The following is a 17,355-nucleotide window of genomic DNA, read 5'->3' on the forward strand; positions in this document are numbered from 1 at the left end:
CCGAAGCGGAGCGCTGTTACAGATATATATCTTTATTTGAACGTTAATTTCTCAAAATTCACTGGAGCACATATATTGAGACCTAGCAAAGGCACATCGGGCTACCAGTCCCTACAATTTTGCCAAGTTTCGTGCAAATCCATTCAGCCGTTCGATTATTATTATTATTTTTTTTTTTTGCCCCGCGGGGCCCTTTTAAAACCTCCACTTCAAACCTAGGGGGTCAGCGAGAATCTACTATGCCCCCTTATGGTCATTTGCCCCTTCGCTTTGGCCTCCTCTTGTCTCTCGATCCTACCGAGAGACAAGATGGCGGCCGCTACGGACTGTTTGGAATGTTTACAGACGCCGGAGAACCAATCAGCTTCGCTTCACAAAGCTCCGTTGCGCGAAAAGTACGCGAACTGGAGCGCTGCCCGGTCCGCTGTTACTGATATATATCTTTTTTTGAACGTTAATTTCTCAAAATCCACTGAAGCACATATATTGAGACCTACAAAAGGCACATCGGGCTACCAGTCCCTACAATTTTGCCAAGTTTCGTGCAAATCCATTCAGCCCTTCGGGCTAAAAGTGAGGCCAACCGCCCTATGGAAAACTCAATGTTAAAAACATGTTTTGGGACCCCCCTTTTTTCTCGGCCCCCCCTTGACGAACCCCCCCCAAATTTTCAAGGGCTGCTCAGAAACAAAATGTGCCATTTTCCTGAAAATTTCAGCCACTTCCGTCCACAAACGCCAAAGTTATTAGACATAGAATTTTCAAAAATCCCATAGGGAAAAAATCCTAACTATATATACCTACTGGCGACCGCCAGTAGGTAATATATATATATATATATATCTATATATATATATAATAAATTAAAACATAAAAATATTTTTATGTTTTTACAATTACATTTGACAGTACATTAACTGCAACAGTAGTGAAAATGTTGGATAGCGAAGGGGATACAATTCCTATTCCCACTCAAGGGAGTGCAACAGTAGAGCAAGTGTTAAATAGCATAGTGGTAAAATTAATATTCCCACTCCAGAGAGTGCAACAGTAGGGAAAGTGTTGGATAGCAGAGGGGAATAATTTACTAGTCCCACTCCAGTGAGTGCAACAGTAGGGAAAGTTCTGGATAACGGAGGGGAATAATTTACTGTTCCCACTCCAGCGAGTGCAACATTAGGGAAAGTGTTGGATAGCGGAGGGGAATAATTTACTATTCCTACTCCAGGGAGTGCACAGACACTAGCACATAAACCATACAATTTCTGGACATAGTATTGTTTGTAGAACATGATAGGATTCAAACACGCACCTACCGCAAACCAACTGCTCGTAACGGGATCTTGCATGCCCATAGTTTCCACCCCACTTCTCTCAAACAATCAATTCCATATGCAGAATGCCTTAGGATGACACGCAACTGTAGCACAACTGAGGGTCTCGCAAATGCTAAAAAGAATTTATTCTCTAGACTCCAACAGAGAGGGTACACACCAGAAACATGCAAGAAAGCAGAAGTGAAGTGTAACACCAAAACTCGACAGGATTTACTATTCCCGGTGGCAAAGGAAGTCGTTAGAGAGAGCCAGGTGAGACAACCCCCTAGACTCATAACAGGCTACAACCGGTACCACTCGAACCTCCGAAAAATCCTAAGAAGGCACTGGCCATTAATACACAATGACCCTACCATAGGGAGCGAGGTAGGCGAGAGTCCCTTGATATCATTCAGAAAAGCAAAATCAATGCGCAACACCCTGGTGTGTAATGCACCAGTTCTGAAAAAGAAAAAGAATTGGCTACAGTCCCAAAAGGGTTTTAAAAAATGCATGAAATGCAAAGCCTGCAATCATGGCATCAACACCACCGAGGTCCAACTACCGTTCAGAAGGAAAAAGTATTCCATAAGGGAACACTTCACATGTAAAACAGAGTTTGCTGTGTACGTTTTAACGTGTCAGTGCGGCAAAAGATATGTAGGGTCTACCATTCACCCCGTCCATGTGAGGATTCTGCAACACTTGAGGGCAATTGCCAATCTGGACCAAGCGTATCCAGTGGCACGACACATTCATGAGTCCCATGGGGGCAATGCAGATGGTCTAACATATTTTGTTATAGATAGCATCCCCAAGAGCCCAAGAGGTGGGAATCGAAAACTTGCGTTACGCCGCCTGGAGTCAAGATATATCATTCTCTTGAACTCCAAGATCCCTTCAGGTTTGAATGCGGATGAAGCCCTTAGTGTCCACATTTAAGTAAACACTCCTGAGCGCTTGTTCCGCCTCTCCTTTCCCAAGTACCCTGGAACATTTGCATCTGACCGTATCACTGTAAATACACTGCGCACTTAATTGTCACTATATGGTGTTGACACTAATATTGCACCGAACATATTCAAGTCATGCCAGGCATGAGGCTCCACCCGTTACCAAGCACTACCTAAGTATGACATACTTTAGTGGTAGGTCCGCCCGCTATCCCAGTTTAGAAGCAGGATCGTAATCCTCAATACATTAGTTATGCTTCGGCTAGAGAAGGGTTCAACAGGGTGCATGTACCAGTATTTTAGAAACTTACCTAGTCAGGATGAGGAGCTTGTACGTCCCACTTCAGAGCGCGCCCAGGGAACTCGCAATAATGAAGTTACAGCGCCAAGCCAATCACTGTGCTTATATGAGCAGGCATGTTCGGACCGATTGTAGGAACACACGGGATTCGTTTACATTTGTGCTGACATATATGTATGTTAATCGGTGTAACGAGGGAGTTTAAAATGTTCGTTTTGACACAGTGTAAGATAATGATATTCACAGGTTATAATTTAAGCACAATTTGAATTGTTGAGACATGCCGTAAATTACGTTATATGTGAATGTAACAGTAACAGTAAAAAGACTGCCATGGTGTCATAATGTGCAAGTCATGTAGGAGGCAGCGTCATCACCTTGGGTGTGACCATGTAACCACAGTAACTGCCAGTAGAAACGAGTTGAACTTACCTAATCAATGACAATGTGCTTAGGTATATAAAGCTTTAATGTTAGAATGCATATGTTAGTGAACAAGGCGGGAGCAGGCCGCCGAAACGCGTCTGAGCAGAAACTGAGCAAAGAAATAAAACGTTTGAATTGAAACTCACGGAGTCAGCGCCTTCTTTCATCAGAAGTTTGGTATGGTAAAATATATATATATATATATATATATATATATATATATATATATATATATATATATATAATAAATTAAAACATAAAAATATTTTTATGTTTTTACAATTACATTTGACAGTACATTAACTGCAACAGTAGTGAAAATGTTGGATAGCGAAGGGGATACAATTCCTATTCCCACTCAAGGGAGTGCAACAGTAGAGCAAGTGTTAAATAGCATAGTGGTAAAATTAATATTCCCACTCCAGAGAGTGCAACAGTAGGGAAAGTGTTGGATAGCAGAGGGGAATAATTTACTAGTCCCACTCCAGTGAGTGCAACAGTAGGGAAAGTGCTGGATAACGGAGGGGAATAATTTACTGTTCCCACTCCAGCGAGTGCAACATTAGGGAAAGTGTTGGATAGCGGAGGGGAATAATTTACTATTCCTACTCCAGGGAGTGCAACAGTAGGGAAAGTGTTAATTAGCGTAGGGGTAAAATGTACTATTCCCACTCCAGAATGTGAAACAGTAGGGAAAGTGTAGAATAGCGGAGGGGAATAATTTACTATTCCCACTCCAGTGAGTGCAACAGTAGGGAAAGTGATGGATAGCGGAGGGGAATACGTTACTATTACCACTCCAGCAAAATAATAAACATTAATTAGCAAACAACTAATTAATTAAAAATATTTTACCTCCTACCATACTCCCCTATAAATTACACCACCAACGTTGTACATCATAATACAATTAACATAAACAATTAACATTTAATTAATTGATTACTTAATATTAATTAACGAGCAATTTAAAAACAATCAATAATAAAGTAATTCACACAAATAACGCTAAAAAACAACTGAAAATATTTTTTCTATAAATATTTAAAATATATATATATTAACATCTAGTTACTTCTCACCCTATTCCCCTATCAACCCACAACCCGCTCTTGAATAAATAACACAAATAAAATAATTAATAATTAATTACCTATTAATAACTAATTAATAAATAGTTAAGAGAATACATTATTTAACACAATTAACAATATAAAATGTTAAATAGATAAATATTAAATAATAACAAATATAAATTGATACATTTTTATCAAAATACTTCCCACCCTACTCCCCTATAAACCCACAATCCACTCCAAAACAAATTAAACAATTCACATATACACCAACTAATTATTAATATTTAACAACCAATTAGTAACTAATTAATGACTAATTAATTACCATAACTAACAATATCAAATATTAACTAATTAAATATTGATTAACAAAAAAATTTGTATTCAATTGAATATACTTACATTACTTCCCACCCTATTCTCCTATAAACGCACAACCTGCTCCCCCCAAAAAAACCCAAGATATTTACCAAATATTAACTAATAATTAATTAATAAAATGTTAATGAACACAATAATAAATACCTAAATAGTAATAAATAAAATGATTAATTAATTAATTATAATTAAATTACTTCCCACCCTATTCCCCTAGAAACCCACAACCCGCTCCTAAAAATAACACAATTAAGATATTTGCCAAATATTAATTAATAATTAACAACCAACTAATAACTAAGTAATACTACATTAATGAACACAATACTATTAAATATTAAATACCTACATGTTCATTAATAATAATTATTTATTAATTAATTATAATTAAATTACTTTCCACCCTATTCCCCTATAAACCTACAACCCGCTATGGAACAAAAACACAAAACTTACTTTAAAAAAAATGTGTAACTTCTAAAAATTAAACATCTATATTAAAAACAAATGCAATGCTAATACAAAAACATAGCACACATACATTTAAAACACACTAAAATACATAACACTTAATAAAACAACAATATTTTTAACAACAATATTTTTGCAATCGATATTACTTCGCTATTTTTGAAAACGATATTACCTTCAACTCGATATTCTTGTCAACGATATTCTGACTGTCGATATTTTTGTATCCCGATATTTTGGACTAGATATTAGTGTCAGTGGATATTTAAAACTCTATATTTTGACTGTTCACCTGAACTGGTTAAAGAGTGTCCAACTAACTTGTGATAAGAATGATTTGATTATTTTATATAGGGCTTCCTACTAACGCACCTACATATGGCCGTTCCCGTATGAGGTGACTTGGTGAGCAAAAAAACAATGGACTGGATTGAAGCACAGAGTAATTACAGTGGTCTGAGATTCATTTGTGGGGTCCACCCATCACTTTTCGGCTGTCCTTGCTCGTCTAAGGCAGTGGTCTTCAAACTTTTTAATGCCCCCCCAACCCCCAGTAAAAAAATTAAATGTATCGCCCCCCCCTCAGAATTTTCACAATTATTCTATTTAACTGGCAATGTTTAAATATGTCTTGACTCATTTAAACACAAGACATATTTAAACATTGCAGTTAAATCGTGTTAACATTCTCCCCAACTAGGACATAAATGACAAAAAAGCTAGTGATGGGCTATTACGGAGTGGCTTACTGCCACTCATTTTCCCCCGCCGCTTAAAACAAAGTATTGCTATCCAGGGTTGGATTGGAATTAAAAATCATTCCGGGCACGCTAAAAAAGTGGTCCACATTTGCCTTTCCGCAAAACACTGCTTCAGCAAAATTTTATTAAAAAAGGGGGGGGTTAAAAAAATGCATGGATTTGTTTACATTGGTGATATACATCTGAAAACAAGTGAGGCTACTTTTGCTCAGGCCCACTGGCCCCACTCAATATGCATACATTTATGGGCTGGCCCAGTGAGCGAAAGGCAGGGACACCTCTTCCCGTTGATAAAAGGGAGGTAATAGACACCCATATACCCACAGAAAGGCCAGTCAGGCACCCACTGGGACGCTGGTGGCATTAGAACACACAGAAACCATCTAAATCGGCTCAAAAAAGCAGCCCACAGCTGAAATTCGGATGCTGGCCTCTCGGGCACTGCCCGAGTGCCCACGTTACCAATCCGACCCTGCTGCTATCAACATAAAAAGCTTTGGGGTAGATTTACAAGCCCCTTGTGCTACCGGTGGGTAAATACACAGAATATAAGTGTTTTCTGTCCCGCCACCCACCAGTGCTAATATTTATCCTTTACAACTGTTACCTAGCAGAAAAGCATCACACTGCAAGCCATTAAAAAATAAAGCAGAAAAGCAGCATGCAATGCACAATGTACATTACAACATAGACATACACTATTACTCCACTTAAATGAACAAAATAGATTAAACATGCGTTTTACATCATTAATATGTTAATAAAACGTGTTAGTGCAAAGCATTACCCACACGTAATGTGTTGGTTAATACACAGCAATCACAATTTATATATTTACTTTGTTATGGGGTGATTGATCTGAATGGGGTACACACAAAATCTTCTGTACCTCGCTCTATCAGTTTCAGATTTGAAATATTTGAAGATGACTCCTTTCATTCGGGAAGATTAAAGGACAAAAACGCAGCTAGATCAATGTAGAGCAGTGATGATGGTATCCCTACAGCTACTGCTTTTTAAAATGTATTTATATTTACTAAGCTTCCTCACCTTTCCTTTGTGTCATGGGGAAACAATTTCATTTACTTGTCTTGATATTTATACATTGTCACACCAAACCCAGACTGAATTACAAATAAATCACTTTGGAACTAAATTTCTCCATAGTATGTGGTGGTTGCCACTCCAAGTCCACAATCAATGGTCTACAATAGAGACTTTGTCCGAATCGAAAAGGATAGAAAGTTTTTAATAACTGACAACAGACATGTACTACACCAAAAACCTGTGTGGCAACTCATTCTTCCGTCACTTATTTAACATATAGGGGTCCATTAAGACTATTGGTCATTGAGACCGCCCACCATAAGGGCGGGCATCCCATGGGGGGTAATAGGATGCGCCCGCCACTGTCACGGGCGCATCCTGCATTGTTAGCATTGTGGCGTGCCCGCCACAATGCTAACAATGCACGAATGCATTTGCATTAACAAAGCGGCAGGCACCGTGCGGTGCCTGCCGCTTTGTTAATACAAATGCAGGGGGGTACCACAGGTACCCCTCCATGTGCACCCCCCCACCTCTCCTTCACTCCGGGGGCCCGCAGGGGCCCCCCGGATTGAAGACCCCATGCCTTTCCGTCACACCGCCATGGAAAGGCATCTGTTCTGGCCCATCCTAATATGTCTGGTGGTGTCTAATGGACACCGCCAACATATTAGTCCTTTTCAGCGGAAAATCGGCGGACGGTCTTTCTGTCCGTCGCGGTCACCCCCGCCATACTAATATGGCAGGGGGGCATTTAGGTGAGGATGTCTAATAGACACCGCCACCATATCAAACCTTTTCCGCCCGGCCGCAAGGCGACCGGGGCGGAAAAGCGGTGGACGGTCTTTCCGTCCGCTGCGGTCCCCCCGCCATAGTAATATGGCGGGGGGAAATGGGTGGCGGGCGCGTATGGATGTCTGGCGGATCCGCCAGACATCCTAATGGGCCCCTTTATTTGTAAGCAGCAGTCAGGTAGCCAGGTCAAGCCTTTAAGCAGGTCGTAGATTTAATGCATAAACCATCCAAAAAAGCCATCTGCCTCTTCTATTAGTAGCTGTCTTTCTGTGAGGCCATAAACCTGTACAGCACTCAACTGCCCTTTGGCAACGTTTGCACTTTAGAATTATCAGAAACATACACAGATAGTAAGTTACAGACTTCTTAGGAGAATGACCCGGCAAGAGCAGCATCCTCTCTGCTCAGCCCACTCTAACTGCCAATCTAGGCACACGGTTGCTCACTACCAATTTGCGACCTCAAGCTAGGTTAAACAAAGCAAGGAAAACATTACAAAAACAGCAAATCATAAAAAGACCATAGCACTGCTGGAAAATGTTCCAGTTAACATTAGCTGTAAAGCAGCTGCCCAGGCAAATCTCAGTGCAAGCACAGTACTGAGTGTCCTCTAAGGTCTAGAAGTAACTTTGATTATACTGAGCTGAAAAAAAAAGTTTGGTTTCACTGCATAGTGGATCCTGTACTTTATATTTTGATAGTACTATCAATTTTGCTTGAGCTAAAATGAACTTTTCGAATTGTAATAATGCCCGTACTCTTAGTGTGTCACCCTTTCAATTTTACCACCCCAGGCACTTTCCAGTCGCTCGACGATGCCCTTGCTGCAGTATAGCTCCCACCGAAAGTTTTAAATACTAAAAGGAAATACACTAGAAAACAAGCACTGGCAATGCCCATAGGTCAGGCTTATGAATGCAAAGTCAAGCCAAACCTAAAAATCTATGGGCCATATTATCAAGAAAGGGCGATACATTATCGCCACTTTTATCAGCTGGAAACTCCTGTTAAAGCGGCGATAATGGGCTTGATAATATACCCTTGTGAATTCCAATAGAAGCCCAGGTTAAAACCAAAACCTGGGCTTCTATGGGAATTCGAAGGGCATATTATCAAACCCATTATCGCCGCTTCAGCGGCAGTTTCCTGCCGATAAAAGCAGAGATAATGTATCGCCCTTTCTTGATAATATGGCCCTATATACCTTAATACCCGCTCTTCTCCCATCCGTCCTGCTGCCAGAGTAAGGGAGGTAAAGTAAATTATCTAGTTACCCAAGAAATTTTAACAGCATGAGAACGATATGTTATGTACGTGCTCCTGAAGGTTCAAGCTCAGACAGATGGATATCCAAGCTCTGTGGAGTCCAAGGACGTTTTTCGTAGAACCACAGAACTTCTGCTTAATCAAAACGTGTATACTTGACTCCCAATATGTGGGTGAAGCCAAAGCCCGTCTTCTGGTGAGTCTTGACATCATTGTCTGACAACAGCTGCACTAGCAAACCGGACCATAAAAATGGAAAAAGTGTCATCCCTTTCAAACGTGTTAACTTTCCAATGGCTAAACAACATAAATGGAGGGAAGCCTCAATTATTCAAACTGCAGGAGGCGCTATCGTAATTGTTTTTTTACCCCCATACGTAACATGTGCTTCGCTGTGCAATTTCATTATGTTTAATCTCTGACACTTCCCAATGCATCTATACCTAAGAGCAGGTACAATCAAGACTTCCTTATGGGTGCTCCGATGGTAAAATATGCAGGTCTCAAAAGCTAAAGAGCAGCAATATGTTACACCTACCGGTGAAGAATAATAGTCAATGCTGACCTAAAGCTTATCCAAAGTTCAAAATCATACAATTTTAATTTAAAAGTGGAAGCCGGATACAGGGGATGGAAATACACACAAGTAGCCACTAAGAGAGAAAAGATCGCAATAAATGGAGGCGAAGGCTCCTACGAGGCTTGAGAGAAATATGTGGGATAAAATATAAGCAACATTTGAATGTTGAAGTTTGCAGCCTTTTCACGCAAGGGTAGAAAGCTAACCACAAAAAGGTCAAATGTGTTATTACCTGACATAAATGAAAAGCTCAAACGGGAAAAATATTCATACTTACTAAAGTAGGGCGACTAAGAGGGAGGGGTTGTAGAATTTCTATTAAATCACTAAAAGAATAAAAACGCATGTCTAAAACTTAAAGTGTTACTGGTTAGCATATGTATAGTTTGTATGTACTTTATTCGATAAAAAATTATCATATAAGCTTGTACATTCATAAATCATCATTTAGAAATCCATTGTTCCTTACAACCAATATATACACTCATCTAAAAGTTGGGTTAACAATATTAACAATAAAAGCAATACAAATAGCTGCTATACAGGCAGTAAAAAACAACAATACATCAAGAATGGGGCCACACACAACCTAGCTCTTATTTCCCATTAACAACTTGGTGCGTGTTAGCCAAGCGCAACCCAAGTACTTAGCTAGCCCGCAGACCATAGTGAGGGAGGTGGTGTCAGATTTTAAGATGCGTAGCGCCACCCTGCAATTCTTGGAGCCCAGCTTTTTACAAATAGGTTTGAGTAATTTCCTTCTCGCATACCTATATGCTGGGCAAGAGAAGAGGAAGTGGGAAATGGACTCCGTGGGGGCTGCACAGCCGGGACAAGAAACAGATGTAGAATTACACTGCTTCCAGCCTGCTGTGAGTTCATTAAGTGGTAGAATTCCAAACCTTGGCTTCAAATAGAGCATCCTATCTCTTGAAGTTTCAATGAAGTCGAGAAAGGGTTCCAGTTTCCGGACATGCTATGTTCCAGGAACTGCTCGATGAGAATTCCCCAATTATAACCACGCGCCTCCTCCGCTTGCACCCATTCCCAATATGCTTTCTTAATTATCTGTTTGGGTGGCGGAGTCTGACTAACCCATGCCTCCCCAAACCCTATATCTGATACAAGCTGTCTAAGCTTACAAATCCATATGATCTTGTTGCCTGTATCCAATTTAATAAGTTTGCTAAGGGCAGCAGCATAGTTAGCCAATTCAGGGGTCCTTATTAGGCGTGCCCAGAATAGTAAAGGGCGAAGCCGTACAATATCTTTGATGGAGCGTTTCCCCAAATCCTGGCGAAGTGGTATCAGTGGATTGGCGGGTGGGAGAGAAACCAGACATCTATTGAACTTGTTTTCTGATCTTACTAGGTCAGAGGTATTCTCGAACCCCCAAAGTTCCAACCCACAGAGTGCCATTGGTAGTGCTTTGCCCTTATGTACCACAAGGGCCGGGGCTACTGGTCTACTCACAGAGAGCTGCTGGTCTCTTAAAATTGCATACGTATAGTGCACTCACCTCAGCCGCATCTTTCTCAAATTTTTTTATGTTCCTTTTGTCAATACCACCACGCTTGTAGATTAGGTGACCAGTGGTGGGGGACTTGCCAGAGTCGACACGCCCAATGACAATTATGTTGATGTGCATCTTCTCCTTGTGCATATTGACAGCTGCTGTAAGAATTTACCTGCGCTGAAACAAAGTGAGAATCAACGAGGGTGGGGACTTAATGAGTACAGATCTGACTCACAACCTTCCATTTTGTTAAAAGGTTCTGTCGGACCAAATAAGCCGCCAACTTCGAGAGCGACCCAGGGTTACATGATCCTCTGCACCATCATGTGCGGAACTTCCCCAGCATTCATTACCATTAACAACTCACCACGACAACGCCAAAAGACATATCAATGGCGTTCACGCACCAGCAGGTCATGAAACCCACAGCAAATAGCAGGAAGTCCGGAGCTCCAGCAGGGGCCGTGCCACAGATGTTAACGTTGAGCTTGCACTGAGCCCCCGCTGCTCTAGCCAAGCAGGTCCGGTCCCGCAGGATTAGAAGAGGGGCTCACTCTTACCGATTGCTGTCTTCACCATGGTGATCTGTGCGGTGCCGGGAGCTCGAGGAGGCAAGGGATCCGGTGCAGCAGTGGAGGCAGAGAGAGAGGTGGGCGATCGTCTAAGGCACTGAGTCAGCAGAGCGGGGCTGTGTGGGGGGAAGGGGAAGGGGTGGTGGCTGTGATATAAGGCATCACGTGCATGTAAAATGCAAATGACTGTGCACTACTATAAAAACAAGCATTTGCAATGCAAGAGAACTCGCATTTACATGAGTCCTATTGCATTTGAAACGGCAGTGCACGAACAGGAGTGCAGGGGGGTGGTAGTGAACCGAGAAGTCATGGACTGCGGGAGGGGACGGGGGAGCCACAAGAACAAATTAGTGTTGAAAGTAATGGGGCCAGTAGCCATGGAAGTATACAAATGACGACCTGGCCATCAGGAGGAGGGACTAACAAGGCTAAAACCAATGGGAAGGCATCATTTAGGACCTAAGCCAATACAAATGATGGGCGGACCTTACATAGAGCTTCCATGCCATACTCAATACTGCATGCCTCTCAAAGCGAGCAGCAAATGCGCTGCAAAGCTAGACTTGACCTAAAAATAGGAACACTGCAAACACAGCAAGCACATATACTAATGGACACATCTCTCCATTTCATGTTACAGGTGATTAAGGATATGCATTATCTCCATGGCTGATGACACCCCTCAGAGCCACAAACAGCCAGGCACAGAGACATTACAATGTCGCACTTGGACGCACCAGTTCCATTGTGGAGAGAACATTTGGTGTACTCCAGTCACGGTTCAGATGCCTGGACATCTCAGGCGGCAGACTGCTGTACAGCCCTGAAATAGTCTGCAAGTATAGTGGCATGCTGTGTGCTGCACAACATATGTTTCCGCACCAATGCACCATGGATATAAGTTCCAGATCAACTGGACAATTCTGAGGAGGACGAAGAAGAAGAGGTTGATGCTGCACACCCCTCAGCCATAGCTGCAGGAACGGCATGATGAGACAGAATCCTCCACAATTTTTTCACATGACCACGTTAAAATGTGACAACCCTCTCTTTGTTCAGACTGTGCAAAATGCACATGAGCATAGTTCTTCAAATAAAACATCACAACACAAAAATCTTGTGTGCATGTTCATACTCTGCATGATACATACATCTGACAAATGAAAGTTTAACAATGTGCGGTTTTATTGTTGAATTGTATGTTTGTGGGTGGGTATATGTTTTAGGGTATATTTTTTGATCAGAGATTACATTTAGGGTGTCTGGTTTGGGGTCAGAGATTACATTTAGGGTGTGTTTTGAGGTCAGAGATGAAATTTAGGGTGTGTTTTTTTAGGTCAGAGATGAAATGTATGGTGTGTTTTGGGGTCAGAGATGAAATGCAGCAAATGCAGTTCATCTGAGGTAAAACTTGCAGTTAGTATCCAGATTTTTGACTCATTAATGCTAATGCGACAGTATTTTCTTATCCGCGACAGACAAATATAGCTAATACATGTTAAAACAAGAAATATTACCGCAAAATCCATTTTGCGTGCAGAAAATAATCGCAAACTCTAAAAATGGGCAGCAAGCACACAGGAAGTGATGTCAGCATGTGTCTTATGATCCATTTTGCGTGCAGAAAATAATCGCAAACTCTAAAAACGGGCCGCAAACACACATGAGGTAATGTCAGCATGTGTCCTATTGTCTGGAGGAGTACAGTGCACTTTCACTTTTGAGCACACTACTTGTGATTGTGCAGAGTGTTGGAGGTCTTTGGTGTTCAGTGCTGCTGATTTTGGTTTTGAGAGTGTGGTTGTGTCCTGTGAACTGTCCCTAGTGTCCCTGTGAAGTCTTGTGTAGGAGTGGGTTTAGGTGTGTGCTGGGAAATGGTGGGTGTGGGTAGGGAGTGCAGGATGTTGGAGGGGGCATTGGGGGTGTTCCTCTGGCTGGTGAAGCACTACCTGCCCTTGATGATAGAAAGTGGTGGTCGGATCTTACAGGGCTATGTGGTACACGTGAGGAAGGTGAGGTGGGAGAATGTGAGGTGCCAGATGCTGCGGGTCTTCGGTGTGGACAGGACTGTCCGACAGTGGAAACATCAATGGCAGGATTGAGTTGGCTGTGAGGGTGATATGTTGGACCATCTTGGAGTCCTCATTGGCCAACAAAGTGGTAAGTACAATCTCAAAATTGTTGAATGAACACTTTTGTTACTAATAGAAAGTGCTGTCTGTAACATAGTGGGGTATATATATGTAAAGGGATTTTCGGAGTGAGGCATTCTACATCATGCCTTCAGGCCTTACTTTCCCACTGCAGAGATACAACGCGTTGTAACGTGCTACATTCACCCTTGCACCATAGTGCAAATGTGTCTGCGTGCAGGATAAATATTGCACATGTACATGAAGTGTGACCTTACATGACATTAACAATCCTATGCATTATGATCCTTCCATGTGTGCTGCACAAGGCAGCACACATGTACAGATAATGAAAAAAGAGGATTAATGTTTTTCTCTGAGTTTTGCTGAGATAGGAACAGCTAATTACCAACATCCTATGCTGGCGCAGCCTAGTATGTACGCTGCGCTTGTACCTCTGGCTAGAATACCATTGTATGAGATATGAAAGTTCAGATATTTGGCATTTGACTTCTCAAGAGTGTCATACACCATCAATAGTCTTGACACATCCTTGTGCATTTTCCATCGATGTTATTGTGAAAACAGCAGGTAGGACATGGTAATGTTTGGCCAAACAGGGCCTTGAGAATGTATCACACAAGTCTTCTGTGCAAAATGTGTGAACGTGCAAGCATGATTGTCTTGTTTGCCCTCTGCATCATCATGTCTTGTGGGAATAATAGGCAAACTCAAGACAATCATGTAGGCCATGTGAACAGTAATAGTACAGTTACAGAACATTTACATTGAAGGCAATCAATTGGTTGATGATTAGGACACATGTGTGAATTATATTTTCCTTACCAACACACATTTTGTTTTATGTCTCGCAGCCGAAGACCACTAATCACACAGGGGGACATCGACGCCTTCAGGGACCCACACGCAACTGGTGAGTATACCCATTAAATGCTGTTAATGTGAGATGTGATGAATGTCAGGTTCAATTCATGTCCTTAATGCTAGGCAGTATGTGTGGGTATCACATGTACCTTGACTCCAGGGTGATGGGCTTCGGTGGAAGTTATGAAGGGTCTACAAATTAGTAAGTGAAGATGGAGGAATGCATGTGTCTTCCTGATGTATGCTTGCACATCCCCAGTCAGTGATACCCATGCAGGAAATATCAATGTGTTTTGTGTACACAGCACATACATGCTGATTTCAGAGCGTACAGACAGGAGAGGGGACATGTGAGTTTTGTTGGTGATGAGTATGACCAGACATGGAATGCGTGTACATCCTTGCCTGAAATGACTGTACAAGTGTGCCAGATTATGCACAAGTAGGTATTGTTTTCCTAGCTGTGCGGTGTCAGATACAGGTCTGCACAGTACTATTGTATGTATGCCACATAACAGCTTTAAACGTTTTCCATGGCGTAGCTTAAAGCCAAGTCTTCCAATGGCACGTTCACCCGTCAACTAGCAGAGATGAGCCTTTGTATGCAATTGGCACTGCAATGGTTTTGTCACTGCAATGGTGTTTTAAAGCTGTCTCCTTGGACTCATTCCCCTCATTTGACTCACAGTAAAATGTACAAGCCACTCTCGCAGAATCTGTGACGTTACCCCACATGCATTTTCCTGGTATGCTTTAAATCCACAAGTTTTAACACACAATACCTTTTACAATTCTGGGCTTTACAACACAATTCTTTACAATACATTCCCCATTACATCTGAATTACTATTCTGACTACAGGGGGGCGTTACTTTTGAGAATGTCTTGTAACATTTAGAGGTCTACAGTCCTGTGTTTTGTAATTTCAGTACGGTTAAAGATGTGGATTAAACCTCATTGGTCCCGATCACCACCACTTCGTCACCTATAGTGAGGTTAGCATGGCTTGCCTCATGTACAAGTCAGTGTACATACACAGAATCTTGTTTTGCCATGTGTGATGCTTGATGCAGCACCAGTGAAAGTGGCAGTAGGGCTTCTCCTGGATTGTTCATGAGCCTGGAGTGACACTTTCCTACCCATGAACAATCATCACATGCACACAGACACTCTTTGACTCTGGTACAAGGGTGCCTGCGTTAGCTAAATGTAGTTTAACCTAGCATCATCGCAGGGTGAAAGGCAAGGCTGCATCATATTCTTGAGCATACGGTGCACCCTTGTATTTCAAAAGTGGCACAGAGTATTGCTGAGCCAAGGAGGCTAACAACACGCTCCACCACTTCCTAGTACATATCCCCTGTTGTTCATGTACAGGAAGGCACACCTTCATCTACATATACAAAACATCCTCCTTTTGACTATTTTGGACCTGGATTCAAAATGTCTTCATTCTGGTGCTGCCTCATATGTAGGCCACCCTTGTACAATACACTGGGTGTTGCACTGGAACGACCCACACAACACCCACTGGATGCACCTTTCACACTAACCATGGTGTTAAATGGTGCCTGATGTACAATGCAGCGTTCAGTCATGTTAAGTGTCTTAATGCTGCCTTCTACATAAGGTGCAGCCCCTTTCTCCACAATAATGTAATTGAAGGTGAGGTTATGTTGGCAATAGTGGCTTGTACATATGCCCCTGACAGGGCATGGGGTTGTGACACTACCAGTCACATGCCATGCACTGCCATGCACTGTCATGTCAGTGTTGCCAGCATGTTGTAACTGCTCATTGATTCTACATTGCATTGGACATGTTATTTTCAAACTTCACAATCTTTTGTTAGAGTGTGGGCTCCCATGTTCCACTGAGCCAGTGTTTTTGTGTTCAATTGAGAGAATTTACATAGTCTTCAAGACTCACATTTGCTCATTGCTCTTCTTTGACATACAACATGTCACCAGAAGAGGCCCATGCTTTCAAGGTCAGGAAGGACCGGTATCTACAAATCCGCAAGGTGGCGAAGGGATACCACAACATGTCCAGGCAGTATCAAGCTGACTGAGCAGCTGGTAGGTGGAAATCGGTGCCCAATGTAGGCCAAGGACACATCCAGAGTGTTACACAGGCCAGAACGGGTACTTCTGGTGACAGGCCTGGGTCCCGACATGGGCAGGGATCTGCACACCTCCCTGGAAGAACACTGTGACAAGCTGCAAGCTCAGTCTCCTGAACACATTCTGGTGCCCCCTCACAGACTCAAGGACAAGCTGCATTGGCAGCAGCAGGATTTCATTAGGTGGTCCTGTTTACCATGCAGAACCGCCATGCTATAATGGACATTGATGTCAGGTTGGCACGTTGAGAACATGAGATGGCTGAGCAGACCACACATATGCAGGATTTAAAGGCTGCCCTGGGTCTCCCATTTTGAACTGGACAATGGAGACTCATCCCCCTTTCCTACGTTCCCCCAATGTAATTTTTACTTTGTAGTTAGTGATAGGTTAGTGTTTTTTATTGCTAGGTATTGTAGTTGTAGTATAGTGTAAGGTTTTAGCATAGCAGTATATTTATTATCTTGTAGTATTTGTGGATAGGTTTCCTTTTCCTTTGGGTGGGGATTTGATGTCTTTGTTCTTGAAAAAAAGATCAAAATACCAATAAAATATATATTTGTGTATGATATCTGTGTAGTTAGTTTTTGTTTAGATAAGATGTATTTGTCCTGTCTTCTGATGTGCTTTAAGGTTGGGAGGTGGGTTGATGCCTCAGATAGGTTGTTGCATGTTTAGTATTAGTAGAGTTAGATAGTTAAGATTATTATTCGCTTTGTCATAATTAGTTTCGATTATAGTAGTGCTTACT

This window comes from Lissotriton helveticus, chromosome 6, assembly GCF_964261635.1.
Source record: "Lissotriton helveticus chromosome 6, aLisHel1.1, whole genome shotgun sequence".
Taxonomy (NCBI): Eukaryota; Metazoa; Chordata; class Amphibia; order Caudata; family Salamandridae; genus Lissotriton; species Lissotriton helveticus.